Source organism: Monodon monoceros, unplaced genomic scaffold, assembly GCF_005190385.1.
Source record: "Monodon monoceros isolate NGI ecotype Baffin Bay Population unplaced genomic scaffold, NGI_Narwhal_1 Super_Scaffold_10, whole genome shotgun sequence".
Lineage (NCBI taxonomy): Eukaryota > Metazoa > Chordata > Mammalia > Artiodactyla > Monodontidae > Monodon > Monodon monoceros.
In genome coordinates, this window is record NW_021703766.1 from 3765299 (window position 1) to 3779385 (window position 14087).

The following is a 14087-nucleotide window of genomic DNA, read 5'->3' on the forward strand; positions in this document are numbered from 1 at the left end:
GGGAAGGGGGCCCTGGGGCCAGACAGGAGCCACCGTTACAGCGTGTTCTTCCCTGCGCTAGCCTCTGCTCCCTAACAGGCCCCTTCCTCCGGGCAGCCAGCCCTGCCTGATGCCTTGCCTCCCCTTAGAACCCCAGGGCACGCAGGCCAGGAGTGCTTGCATGGGGGGCAGGAGGCAGGTCCCTCCCCGCGGTGCTCAGGGCCCCAGAGTTGATCCTAAAGGCGTGAAGAAGAAAGCCAGCCAGCTGCAGGGGGCGGGCAGTGGGCGGTCCTGTCCCCGGAAAGGCCTGCCTGCCAGGCCCTGGCCTCCCTGGGCTGCAGGCCTCTTCCCGCCGGCCCAGAGGCGCCAGAGCCGGCCTGGGAAGGAGCCGTGCCAGGTCAGGGCGGGCCTGTCCCCTCCCTCAAGTCTCCGCCCTGAGAAGGGTTTTCGTGCCACTGGAGCCAGAAGCAGGAGAGGACACGGTGATTCTGACCATGCAGAGATGGAAACACCAGAGAGAAAAGACAGAAACAGAGAGACACAGAGAGAGGGAGAAACAGACTCAGAGACAGAGACACAGAGAGGCAGAGAGAGGTGGAGGTACAGAGACAGAGAGTCAGAAAGAGACAGAGAGTCAGGGAGAGAGAGACAAAGTCAGAGACAGAAACAGAGGAAGACACAGCGATACATAGACAGTCAGAGAAAGACAGAGAGACAGAGTCAGAGAGAGAGCCATACACAAAGAGACAGAGACAGAAACAGGGAGAGACAGAGTTATAAACACAAAGAGAGACAGAGACACCGAGATACAAAGACAGAGAGACACACATACCAAGACAGACAGATACAGAGACAAAGGGAGACAGAGACACAGAGAGCGACACACACACACCGACACAAGACCACATGTGTGGAGAAACACAAAATCGGAGTCAGAGATAGAGACAGAGACAGAGAGACAGAGACCCGCCCCCGCCCCAGCCGGAGCAGGCCCTCTCCAGCCCGCTGCCGTCATCACCCCCGAATCAGCCACTTCCTGGGGGAGCAGCTGGAGTGCAGTCTAGGGCCATCCTTCAGCCTCAGAAGCTGACAGTGTCCTACACCCTGACCCAGCCTCGCTCGGGGCCGCTGCGTCACACAATGAGGGCGCCTGAGCTGTGGACGCGCGCCGGGACCAGCCCCCTGCAGCCCACGTTTGAGTGCCGGGTCTGCCCCCGACCCGCCTCGAGACACGGGTCCAGGGACGGCACCTCTCTGAGCCTCAGTTCCCTCACCTGCAGGGTACAGAGAGGGTGGCTGCAGGGTCTGAAGGAGACCTGGCCTCCGGCCCCAGGGAGCGGGTAATGAGACCCGCGGCCCTAGGCTTGGGACCCAAGCGGAGTTGTCTCAGACCTGGGCCCCGCCTCCATTCAGGGGGAGTCAGGGCAACCCGGTGGGGAGGCCACAGACCTCAGTCAGCCCGCAGCCAGGCTTTCCAGCGGGTCTACTGTGTGCCGTGCACCGGCGGGCCCAAAGGCGCTGCAAACTCAGGGACCACGCGAGTCAAGGGACCCAGGCTGTGTGGTCCAGAGGACAGGGGCTGGGGCACAGAGGTCGAGGAGAGCAGTGGGCACATGAGGCCGGGACACACAGCTTCTCTTCTCAAACTGCCTGGTTGGAGGCACAATTCACATAGTGAGATGCATCCATTTAAGTAAGTGCGGCACATATATACACCTGACTGGCCACCACCCAGACCAAAATGACCAACATTCCCATCGCCCCAAAAATCTTCCCTCCTGCCCCTCCCCAGGCGACCCTCCACCCCACCCCTTGAAAACAGCTGATGTGTTCTCTGTGGCAGTAGAGCTGCCTTTTCTAGAATGTTCTAGAATTTCACAGGAACAGAGTCACACAGTGTGCCTGGCAGCTCTCAGCAGGTTTTTGAGGGCCTTCCAAGCAGCGTGCAGGGATCACTCCTCCCTTTCTGCTGATGCGTGGTGTTCCATTGTACAAAGACACCAGCTTGTGTGTCCGTCCCCTGTTGATGGACATGTGGGTGGTTTCCAGTGTGGGGTTACCATGAGCAAGCTGCTGTGGGTGTCCGTGCAGCTCCTGGTGTGCATGTGGGTTCTTCTTCCTCTTGGATACACTCTTTGCTGGGTCATAGTCAGGTGCTGACCTTGAGCCAGTAGCTGGTTTGGCCCCGCTTCCCTTGTCTTTAAAATGGAGATTTTAAAAAGTGGAAATAACCCATATGTCCATCAACAGATGACTGAATAAATAAAATGGGGTTCATCCACACGGTGGAGGATTATTCAACCGTAGAAAAAGTGAGTTGCTTCCCTGGTGGCGCAGTGGTTAGGAATCCGCCTGCCAATGCAGGGGACACGGGTTCGAGCCCTGGTCCAGGAAGATCCCACATGCCGCGGAGCGACTAAGCCCGTGCGCCACAACTACTGAGCCCATGTGCCACAACTACTGAGCCCGCACGCCTAGAGCCCATGCTCCACGAGAGAAGCCACCGCAATGAGAAGCCCGCGCACCGCAACGAAGAGTAGCCCCCGCTCGTCGCAACTACAGAAAGCCCGCGCGCAGCAACGATGACCCAACGCGGCCAAAAATAAATTAAAATAAAATAAATTAATTAAAAAAAAAAAAGGAAGAGGTCCTGGCACAGGCTACCACGTGGATGAAAACGCCATGCAGAGGGAAAGAAGCCAGACACAGATGAAACCGAGCAGGGCCCTGTGTGGCTCCGGGGCACAGAAGCCTTTCTGTGGCCCCCATTTCTTGTTTGTAGGAAACAGCCTCCAGCCTCCATGACTTTCTCTGAGTCCCAGAGGACACATTCGAAGAATGGCTGGTCAGGGAAGGGAGGGGGTGCAGAGACAAGGGAGGAGCAGCCCTGGGGCAGGGTCCTGGTTCCCCCTCAAGGGATACACATCCCAGGATCTTTGAACGCTTCTGCAGAACTAAAACCCCCCAACAAATGGAAGAGGTCAGCACTCTTCATTCCAGAGAAGGTCACAGTTTGATAACTTCAAGAAGCTCATCAGGAAACCACCTGAGGCCCTGCACGCACCCTGATCCTTATCTGCAACCCTGCCCTTGAACCACTGCTATACAACTCCTCACCAAATCCCACCCCGGGTTTGAGACACACAGTGTTTGAGGCATGAGCCCTGCTGTGTCCCGCTTTGCCTGGCAAAGCGATAAAGGTTTTGTTTTGTACTTCACCCAAAACTCTGATTCGGCACTGGTGCACAGAGGGCGAATTTTTGGCATCGCAAAGGGCCACAAAATGTAGGGTTACATTTACATGAGATGTCCAGAACGAGTAACTCCAGGGACACAAAGGAGATTAATGGTTGCTTAGGGCTGGGGAGGGGGAATCAGGAGTGATAGCTAATGGGCAAGGATCTCCTTTTGGGGGTAATGAAAATGTTCCAAAATTAGGTAGAGGCGAGGATTGCACAACCTTGTGAATGTACTAACTACCACTGAATTATACACTCCAACACAGTTAAATTGGTGAATTTTATGGGATGCGAATTCTGCCTCAATTTTTAAAAGTTGGGTTTAATCTGATAATAATAGCGCATCTTTGTTAGATTTCTATGCAGGGTGGTGAGATGATACACAGCAGCACTTAGCACGGGGCTGGAACACTGCCTGGCTCAGAGTAGGTGCTCAGCGCACATTCGTCAGTCTCCCCAGTCCCTCAGGCAAAGCCCTGCCAGGAAAAAATGACAATGAGCATGTTTGCAGCTACTCTGTCCTTCTCGTGCATTATCTCCAAGAAGTCTTTAAAACAATCCCACCAGATGGGAATCCTTTAACATTTATTATTATTATTAATCTCCCCATGTTTACAGGGAAGGAAATCAAGAGAGGTTAAGGAACCCGCCCAAGGTCAGCCACCAGCCTGGCCCAAGGTCAGCCACCAGCCCGGGCTGGCCGACATCCGAGCCCACGGGGCCAGGTGAGCACACGGCATGGTCAGCCAGCCCCGTGCCCCAGGACGCATGTCATGGGGTCTGGATGCAGGGGCAGATGTGCCCTTGGCCATCTTTGCAGAGTGAGGGCTTCTCCCTGACTCTCAGGCTGGATTTTAACAGATCTGAGGGGAAGGGAGGCCAGCTGTATCCCTGTGAACCTGCCCTGAGAGCCTGGGCTCTATATCTCGGCCTCGCTGACCCCTCCCCCTGGCCATCACACCACTTCCTGCCTGACTGTGGGACGGTCTCTCCTAGAGGCCTCCCCTACCCTTCTCCCCACCCCACTTGGCTCACGTCACTCCCCTGCCCGCAAACCATCTGTGGCTCCCTAGTGCCCCAGAGAGGCAGTTTGGAAATTGGCAAAAAGGAAGGACTCTGTAGCCAGGGTATGTGGGTTCATATCATGGCTCCACCACAGACAAATGGAGTGACATCACCAAGTCCCTCCACCTTGCCCTGCCTCACTTTCTCCATCTGTAAAATGGAGCAGGGATGGTGCCTCCTACACTAAGTCATGGGCACAGTCCATGTGCTGACACCACATGGAGAGTGTTTGGAGCAGTGCCAGCTGGTCATTCTGAGTATTACAAACATTGGGGAGAGAAGCAGTCCATCTTCTTCGTCTGGCCGAGGCCGTGGTGTCCTGGGTCCACCCCGGTCAACATGCACAGCCCCCATCTCGCTGTTCCCATCCGGCCCCGAGGACGGCTGTCCCCATCACTACAATGTCACCTCCCGCCTTCTGCTCCGTGCTCTGCACATCGCAGTGGGGACCACCAAGTTGTGTCAATGGGACAGGAAGAGTGGACGCTCACAAAGACCTTGCCGGGGCCCCGGGCAGGGCCCCTTTGAAGGGCATCCCGTGTGCAGACCCAGTTCATCAACATCACAACCCTGCAAGGTCGGTACTGTTCTATTCCCGGCTGACAGATGGGGAAACCAAGGCACAAAGAGGTCAAGGGTCACCCAGCTGGCACAAGAAGAGGCGGGACTCAAACCCAGGCATCCCGGCTCTGGGGCCTCTGGTCTTAACCACCAGGCTACGCGGCCTCTCTGCAGCCTCAACATAGGCCTGGCACACAGCAGGTGCTCTGTCAACGCAAACGTCCCTCAAGTATGAGTCATGGCTTGTGCAGGTACACAGGTGCACGTGGCAGGAGTCGGGCCGGTGGCAACTCTGGGTGGCTGGTGAGTGTCCCTCGGGGGCCACCCTGCACGGGCTCCAGGGGTCCCGAGCAGAAGGGCGGCACCCTCTCCACTCACCAGCTCTCGCTGTAGCCACCGTCCTGCACTTGATCTCCGGCAGTGTCACCGTCCTGCACATCGTCTCCTGGTGGTTCAGGGCTTTGGTGGCCCTGGTGTGTGGCTCCCGCCAGGAGCACCCGCCCGGCTACACCCTGGGGCTGTCCCCGGGCAGTGACCTCTGGGTCACTGCCCAGGTCTGTCCGTCCCCAGAGCAGGGCCAGGCCGGTTCACAGCCATCCCGGGCCATTCATCAGATGAAGGGACCTTGACAGTGAAAGGGCACCTCTGGCAGAGCAGGGCCTCAGCTGAGCCGCAGGCCTCTGCCCACCCCAAACCCATCCCTGGGCAGATCTCAGCGGCCCGCACTTCTCCGCTCTGAGGCCCCGTCCCCTGCACGGGACCCCGGTCCCTGCACTGATTCCCCCTACCTCACTTGTTCATTCATTCTTCACACACCCATTAGGCACCTGCTCTGTGTCACAATGAGGCCCCCGGTGTCTTTGTTGCCATCAGAGTTCTTTCTGGGACATCCTTTACTTTCTCAGCTTATGAGATAGTCCTGGGATGGATCGTTTCAACCCCAGTGCGGCCTGGTAAGCACACACGCCCGTGGCACCTTCTCCCCGGGCCCAGTGCAGGATGCCCGCGTGGTCAGCTGCCACTGCAGGTAAATCATCTCCTGTGCGCCAGGCACTGTGTCACGCAATTTTTTTTTAAATCTCATTAATAGCTTATTAATATATTTTTTAAATTAATTAATTAATTTTATTTATTTATTTATTTTTGGCCATGTTGGGTCTTCATTGCTGCGCGCAGGCTTTCTCTAGTTGCAGCGAGCGGGGGCTACTCTTCACTGCGGTGCGCGGGCTTCTCATTGCGGTGGCTTCTCTTGTTGCGGAGCGCGGGCTCTAGGCGCGCGGGCTTCCGTAGTTGGGGTTCGTGGGCTCTAGAGCGCAGGCTCAGTAGTTGTGGCGCACGGTTTCACTGCTCCGCGGCATGTGGGAACTTCCCGGACCAGGGCTTGAACCCGTGTCCCGTGGATTCTTAACCACTGTGCAACCAGGGAAGCCCTGTGTCACCCAATTTATAAATGCTTCTCATACCCCCCACCCTTCACCTGCAGAGAGTGAAGCTCAGAGAGGTAGCTTCCCAGGTCACACAGCTTGGCTGGCAACTTGATTTTGGCCCAGGGAGACCCGTACCAGACTTCTGACTTGCAGAACACTAACCGAATAAATCTGTCATGTTTTAAGCCAACATGTTTGTGGTCATTTGTAACAGCGGCCACAGGAAACTCCTACAACACCCTGGACGTCCCCTATTGTTGTCAGGGTCCCAGCCACGTCTATCCTCCCTTTCCCACCCCGACCCAGCCCACGCGGGCCTCGCCTGTCTCTGGGCTGCTGCACCCTCATCTCTGCTTCTGCTCGCTTTCTTCCCAGGCCTGCCATTGTTAGTCACTTATCACGCCTCTGCATCTCACCTAGCGTCTAATTGGAATTTCCTCAAAGGCAGGAAACCTGATTTAGGCGTCTTTGTCTGTCCCATGGCACCCAGCGTGGTGTGGGCTCAGCCAGAGCACACGTGGCCTAACCATGTTTGCAGGTCCAGGGGTCTGCCCTCCCCCGCCTCGCTGCACTGCAGGCAGGCAGCCCAGTTCAGCCCGTCAGCTGAGCCTTTGTCCAAGCAGCTGCTCTCGATGCAAAGCCGTCTGTTCTCAGGGCTCAGCAAGGTGTGAGAATGTCACCTCTTCCGAGAAGTGCTCCCTGATTTCCTATCAGAGATCTCCCATGTGGCATGCCTTGCAACTGGAAATCGTTTCATTTATTGCTTAGCTTTTTTTCCTAGAATCTTCTTGAGGGCAGCACCGTGCCTACACTGAGGAGGGGGATGCACAGAGCCCTCACAGACAGTGAAAACAGACGTCCCTGCTTCCAGCCCAGGCCCTCCTGACCAGCTGGATGCCCTCTGGTGAGCCGCAACCCCTCCCTGAGTCTGGGTGTTTCACCTGTAATGTGACAAGAATAGCATTTGCCTCCCAGGATGGCGATGGCCGAACAAGACGCCCAGGGTGGGGGCCCAGCACAGGCTGGCACATAGTAAGTGCTCAGCTAACGTCAGCTCTCATCTCCCTCCACTGTCCCATGGTGACCCGTGACCCACAGGCCGGGGAGGTGGTTAACTTCCCTGGCAATGCAAATCACGGCCCGCAGAAGCCCCGTCCTCCTCCCAGCCTGACCAAGGGCGAGCGGAGACCCCCAGCTGTGCGGTGTCACCTCTGGGGGGAGGGCCACTTTCTAGGTGAAGCCACCTAACTCAGGATCACGCAGCCAGACTTCCAGCTGGCTCTGTCGGGTTTCCCCCATGGCATTTCACTGTGGTCTGCGGGAAGACAGTAGGGTTCAGAAGCATTCTGTAGGTGGATAGAAACAACCGCATCTGTGCTCAGCTCCACAGTCTCCCGGGAGCAGCTCATGTCAGTTTCCCGGCCGGGCTGGGTGCGGATGGGCACAGCGGGGACAAGGTGTTCTAGGTGGGGGGACGGAGGGACCAAAGAGACTTGAGGTCTCCGAGGACGAGTCCTCCAGCCACCCTGGGGCAGAAATCAGGTCCTTGACACCCAGCCCAGCCCAGGCCTCACCCCAACCCCCAGGCCAGCTTCTCACGGGAACGGTCAGAGGCTGGATCCAGGCCGCAGGGACACACACCGGCCTCGGAAGTTTGGTGACAGGAAACGCAGTGTGGCCTCGGCTGGGTTTGGAGGCTGCAGTGGGCCAGGCTGTGCCGCGGGCACCGTGGCCTCGAGCCATAGATCTCGCCTCCCAGGAGGTGGCAGGTCAGGGTGCAGGTGGGAGTCCCCTCACCCTGGCCCAGCAGGGCGCAGCGTGTCCTCCCACCCCCACTGTCTTCCCTGGACCCCGACACCCATTTACTGAGCCCCTTCTGTCTGGTCAGCGCTGGGTGGACACCGCGCGTGAATAAAATTCCGTTGTGGCCAGTGTGTGTCCCCGCCTCAGCCAAGAGCCAGTTGGAGGCCGCGAGTGACAAGATCTGGCCGTCTCGGGGGAGGGTGGGGGAGGGGAGTCAAGGGTGACCTTTCACATCTCACCCCTCCACGCCCTCAGAGCAGCGGGTCGTGCCCCGTGCCTGTGGGAGGTGGGCGTGGGGCTGAGGACGGGGACACAGCCCCCAGTAAGGTACCCGACAACCCAGAGGTCATTTCTGCTGAATGCAAAGAGCCGGGGAGCCCATGACGGCCAGCCGGGGTCAGGAGCTGACAGCCCATTCCCACTGTGGCCACTGCAGAGGATGCCGGGAGGTGACGCACACCCAGAGCCAGGAGGCTGGTGGACGGGGCTCCGGAGGCCCCCTTGGCCCCATAAGCAGAGAGCAGCCACTTCCTGTAAGGCCCTCTCCCCAAAGTCCCATAGCAAACATCCCTCCTGGGTCTGACCCTGGCCAGGCAGCCCAGGGCTCTCTGGGGAGGGTTTTCACAAAGACTCATCCAGCCCCTGGGCCGCTACAGGAAATCCTGGAGGCCAGCATTACAATGCATTGCTTCCGGCCACCGAGGGGTCCCCGGGCACAGGAAAGAGGTGCTGGTAGTCCTGGTGCTTTCCAAAGGGACGGGGCCAGGTAGCCCCCGGGAATGCCACGGCCCTGCTTGGGGAGGGGGTGGGGAATAGAAAGGCTGCCCCGGGTGAGGGTGACAGGCATTTAAGCCTGTGAGGGACAGCCTTCCTCACGCCCCCTTTCTCATGCTTCTCCTCTGCTCACACAACTTCTGTGGCTCCCCACCGCCTACGGGATCAAGGCTACACACCGAAGCTCGGCATTCAAGGCTCCCTCAGGCCTGTCCACCAATGGGAGCTTCCTCCCCATCCAGGCTCTGCTCTGACTCCAAACGTCCCAGGCCTGAGTGAGGCCTTCGTCTGGGAGACTGTCATTCCTCGCACTGTCTCAGCTCCAATGGTCAGCCCACTTTATTTAGTGCTAATCATGATCGACTCCGACAGCTCCTCCAACTCTAACCTCCTGGGTCCTGGACGCTGCCCCAGACTCTGCCTCACCTGCTCCCAAGGAAGATGAGCCCGGCGTGGTCAAGACAGCCAGGCCTGCCTGATGCTGGTCCTGCCTCTGCTGTCCTCTGGTACCCCGTGGCTGAGATGGGGACACCACCTCCCCAAGGGTGGCCCTGTGGCTGGTACCAAAGCCCAGTGCCTGGCGGGTCAGAAGGGATCAATACATGTTAACCATTGTCACTGTGGTCAGCAGAATAATGGTTCCAAAGATGTCCACGCCCTCATCCCCAAAACCCGTGAATATACGACCTTAACATAGAAAGATGTAATCAAAGTGGGATCTCGAGATGGGAGATGACCCTGGGTTCTCCAGGGGCCCAATGTCATCACAAGGGTCCTTATAAGAGGGAGGCGGGGGGGTCAGAGTCAGAGAAGGAGGTGTGACAACAGAAGCAGAGTCAGAGAGAGAGAGAGATTGTAAGATGACATTGCTGGCTGCCAAGACAGAGGAAGAGGCCATGAGCCAAGGAATGGGGGCGGCTCTAGAAAGCTGGAAAGGCAGAGAAAGCACCTCCTCTAGAGCCTCCAGAACGAATGCAGCCCCGCCCGCACCTTCACATTAGGGGTCTGCCCTCCGGAACTGCAAGATGAATAAACCTGTGTTGTCTCAAGCCACTACATTTGTGGGAATTTTTGACAGCAGCCATAGGAAACTAACACAGTCATAATCCCCACTGAAGACCTCATTAGTCCTCAGGGCAGTCCTGTGAGGAGGCTCAAGTGGTTGGCTCCACAGCCGGTGGTCTCTCTGTGCTGCCCGCGCCCCTCCCCCAGTTCCTGAACTTTTACTGATAAGGTTGTTTGCATTTCATTTCATGCCGTCACCTTTCCTGTGGTATCGACAACTTGCCATTTAGCCATATTCAACTTCCTCCCTGGCACGGCCCTGCTGGCAGCTAAGCTGGCAACTCCTTGAGGGAGGGATGTGTCCTCCCTGGAAAGTGCCAGGGAGTGGGAGTGGGCCCGACAAACGGGTGCTTCACCGGCCAAGTGGAGATGACTGCATGCAGTCTCACGACTGTCCTTAGCCCACTTCCCTTTAAAATTACCTGGGAGTTTAAAAACAACAGTTTCCCAGGCTTCACCCGGAATGTATCCAATCAGAATTTCTGGGGAGTGGGGCCGTGGTAAGGGTACCTTTTAAGGTCCCCAAGAGCGTCCTGTGTTCTGGCAGGGCTGAGAACCCCTGCCTCCTGGGGCTGGTGCAAGGCTTAAAAGAAGTAACATGAGCTCATCATGGCAGCTAATATTTATTGAGCATTTACTATACACAATGAAGTCCTTCACCTGCGTTTGCTTATTTCATCCTCACAGCAACCCCAGGAGGTAGGTACGGTCATCACCCATATTGAACACCTGAGATGGATGACGCACAGAGAGGTCCAATAACTTGCCCGAGGTCCCACAGCTAGTAAGCAGTGGGGGCCGGGCTTCAATCCAGGCCCTTCAGCACTTCAGTCCACACCCTTAACCAGAGGTAGCCCCGTGGGGTGTGGGGATAGGAGAAGGAAGGTTTTATCATTGATACAGTTTAGAATAAAAGGCCGCTCAAAAACTGACAAGCTTATCCTAAATGTCACGTGGAAATGCAAAATTCATCTGGAAAATTCCAAAACAATCTTGAAAAAGAAGAACAAAGTTGGAGGACTGACACTTTCCTGATTTCAAAGCTTTCTACAAACCTATAGTCCTCAAGACCACGGTTTTGGCATGAGGTCAGACACAGAGATCAACGGAAGAGAACAGGGAGTTCAGAAATAAACCCTCACATTTATTGTCCACTGATGTTCGACAAGAGTGCCAAGATCACTCAATGGGGGAATACTGTCTTTTCAACAAATGGGGCTTGACGTCCACATGCAAAAGAACGAAGTTGGACCCTTACCTCACACCGTATACTTAAAATGAATCCAAGGACTATACGTAAGAGCTAAAACTATAAAACTCTTCGAAGAAAACATAGGGGAAAATCTTCATAACCTTGGACTAGGTAGTGGTTCTTAGAAACGACACCAAAAGGACAAGCAACAAAAACAACAGGGAAATTGGACTTCATCAAAATTAAAACCTTTTGCACTCCAAAGGAGACCATCCAGAAAGTGAAAAGACAACTCACAGAATGGAAGAAATTATGTGCAAATCACACACCTGAGAAGGGATCTGTATCCAGAATGTATAAAGAACGTTTACAGTTCAACAGTAAAAAGACACATAACCTAATTTTTAAACGGGCAAAGGATCTGAATAGACATTTCTCCAAAGGAGATGTACAAATGGCCAACAAGCACGTGAAGAGCTGCTCAACATCATTAGTCATTAGGGGATGTAAACCCAAACCTCAGAGAGGTACCACCTCCCACCCCCGAGGATGGCCAGAATCAGAAAGAGAGGAAGAAGTGTTGGTAAGAATGTAGAGCAACTGGAGCCCTCACACGCTGCTGATGGGAATGTAAAACGGGGCAGCCGCTTCGGAAGACAGTTTGACAGCTCCTCAAAACGTGAAACATAGAGTCACCGTAGGACCCGGCAATTCCACTCCCAGAGAGAATTGAAAACACCCATCCACACAAAAATCTCATCTACAGATGTTCAGAGCAGCGTTATTCATAATAGCCCAAGGTGGAAACAGCCCAAATGTCCATCAGTGGGTGAACGGATCAATATATATGGTCTATCCATACACTGGAATATTATTCAGCCTTAAAAAAGAATGAAATACAACACAGATGAACCTTGACCACATGACAAAGAGTGAAAGAAGCCAGCCACAAAAGACCAGATAGGGTAGCATTCTATCTCCAGGAAATGTCCAGAACAGGTAAATCGCTTGAGACAGAAAGATCAGTGGTGGGGCTTCCCTGGTGACGCAGTGGTTAAGAATCCGCCTGCCAATGCAGGGGACACGGGTTCGAGCCCTGGTCCGGGAAGATCCCACATGCCGCGAAGTAGCTAAGCCCGTGCGCCACAACTACTGAGCCTGCGCTCTAAGGGCTGTGAGCCACAACTACTGAGCCCACGTGCCACAGCTACTGAAGCCCGTGTGCCTAGAGCCTGTGCTCCGCAACAAGAGAAGCCACCGCCATGAGAAGCCCGCGCACCGCAATGAAGAGTAGCCCCCACTCGCCGCAACTAGAGAAAGCCCGCGGGCAGCAACGAAGACCCAGTGCGGCCCAAAATAATTAAAATGAAATAAATTTATTTAAAAACAAAAAGAAAGAAAGAAGATCAGTGGTAGCTTAGGGCTGGGGACTTGAGCAAAATGGGGGGTTTGTGGGAATGGAGTCTCTTTTGGGGTTGATAAAAGTGTTCTGGAATTAGGTAGTCGTGATGGTTGCAGAATCTATGAACATACTAAAACCCATCAAATCGTACACTTTACAGGGGTCAGTTGGGTGGTATGTGGATTATAGCGATACGTCAGTGACGCGGTTACACGTTAAAAAGCAGGCGGACTTTTAGCTGCTTTGCCGTCAAGTTCTCTGCAGACCGCCCCCCACCCGCCCCATCACGTGCACTGCTCCCACGGCCCCGCTCTCAGTCACTACATGCTGTCACCTGTGTGTGATGCCCGGCACACAGTAGGTGCTCACAGAGAGAGAACCGGCCTCCTCTCCCCGCTGCTCCTCCCCGGGCAGCACTCATGGCCCTGCCGTCTGCCCCACTGACGCCCCTGACACACACCCGTCATTCACACACGTGTCCTTTCACTCCGGTGACCTGTGGGGCCACCCAGATCCTTCCAAGGGGACACGTCCCGACCACTGGCAGTGCTGTCAGCCACACCCAAGGTCAGGCCGTTCCCAGGTGGCCTGGGCTCAGTGACCCCACGACGCTGGTGCATAAAGGCTCGGCCACCTCGGCCCAGCTGGGGACAGCTCCAAGGGCCACCCCAGCTCTGCAGCTCCTGGTGGGGCAGGCCGAGCTGCCCCCCTCCCCCACGGTGCTGACCCAGGGCCTCCCCCCAAACGCTTGCACACTGGCTCCCTCCCAGAATGGGCCTCATGCTACTGGTGTCTATGGGTGGACATCAGGGATGGTGCCCACCATCCTGCAGGGCACAGGGCAGCCCCGCCAAAGAGGACGAGCCAGCCCTAACGTCCACCTTCCTGAGCCTGAGAACTTGAGAAGCCCTGACAGTGCAGGGAGGTTAAACTTTCACATACATATGTGTTTACATATATATATGTTTACATATATAGAGATTCTACTTCGCAGTAGACTCCCAGGACTGTGGGAACCTCTCCAAGACAAACAACCCTGTTTCTTAAATAAATACACCTTAACGAAACAGAGAGGGAGGGGGAGAGACAGAGACAAAGAGATCGGGAGGAGGGAGAGGGAGACAGAGGCAGAGAGAAAGAAATGGAGGAGAAACCTATATATTAAATTAGGAGTTTGGGATTAACTACACACCCTACTATATATAAAACAGATAATCAACAAGGACTGCTGTATGGCACAGGGAACTCCACTCAGTACTCTGTAATAACCTATATGGGAAAAGAATCTGAAAAAGGATGGATATATGGTGTGTGTATAACCGAATCACGGTGCTGTACACCTGAAACTAACACAACATCGTAAATCAACTGTACCCCGATACAAAATTGAAGTATTTTTAAGAAGAGTCTATATATTAACTCTTCACAATGTGGACCTTATTTGGATTCTGATGCAAACCCACCCCGGGGTCAGGCAGTGGGTGGTGAGGGGACAGTGTCAAGAGTGGAAATAAACAGTGCACATCTTTGCCCGCAAATGGCAAGTCTGAAGAGCGTTTGTTTTCCCCGGGAAAGGCCCA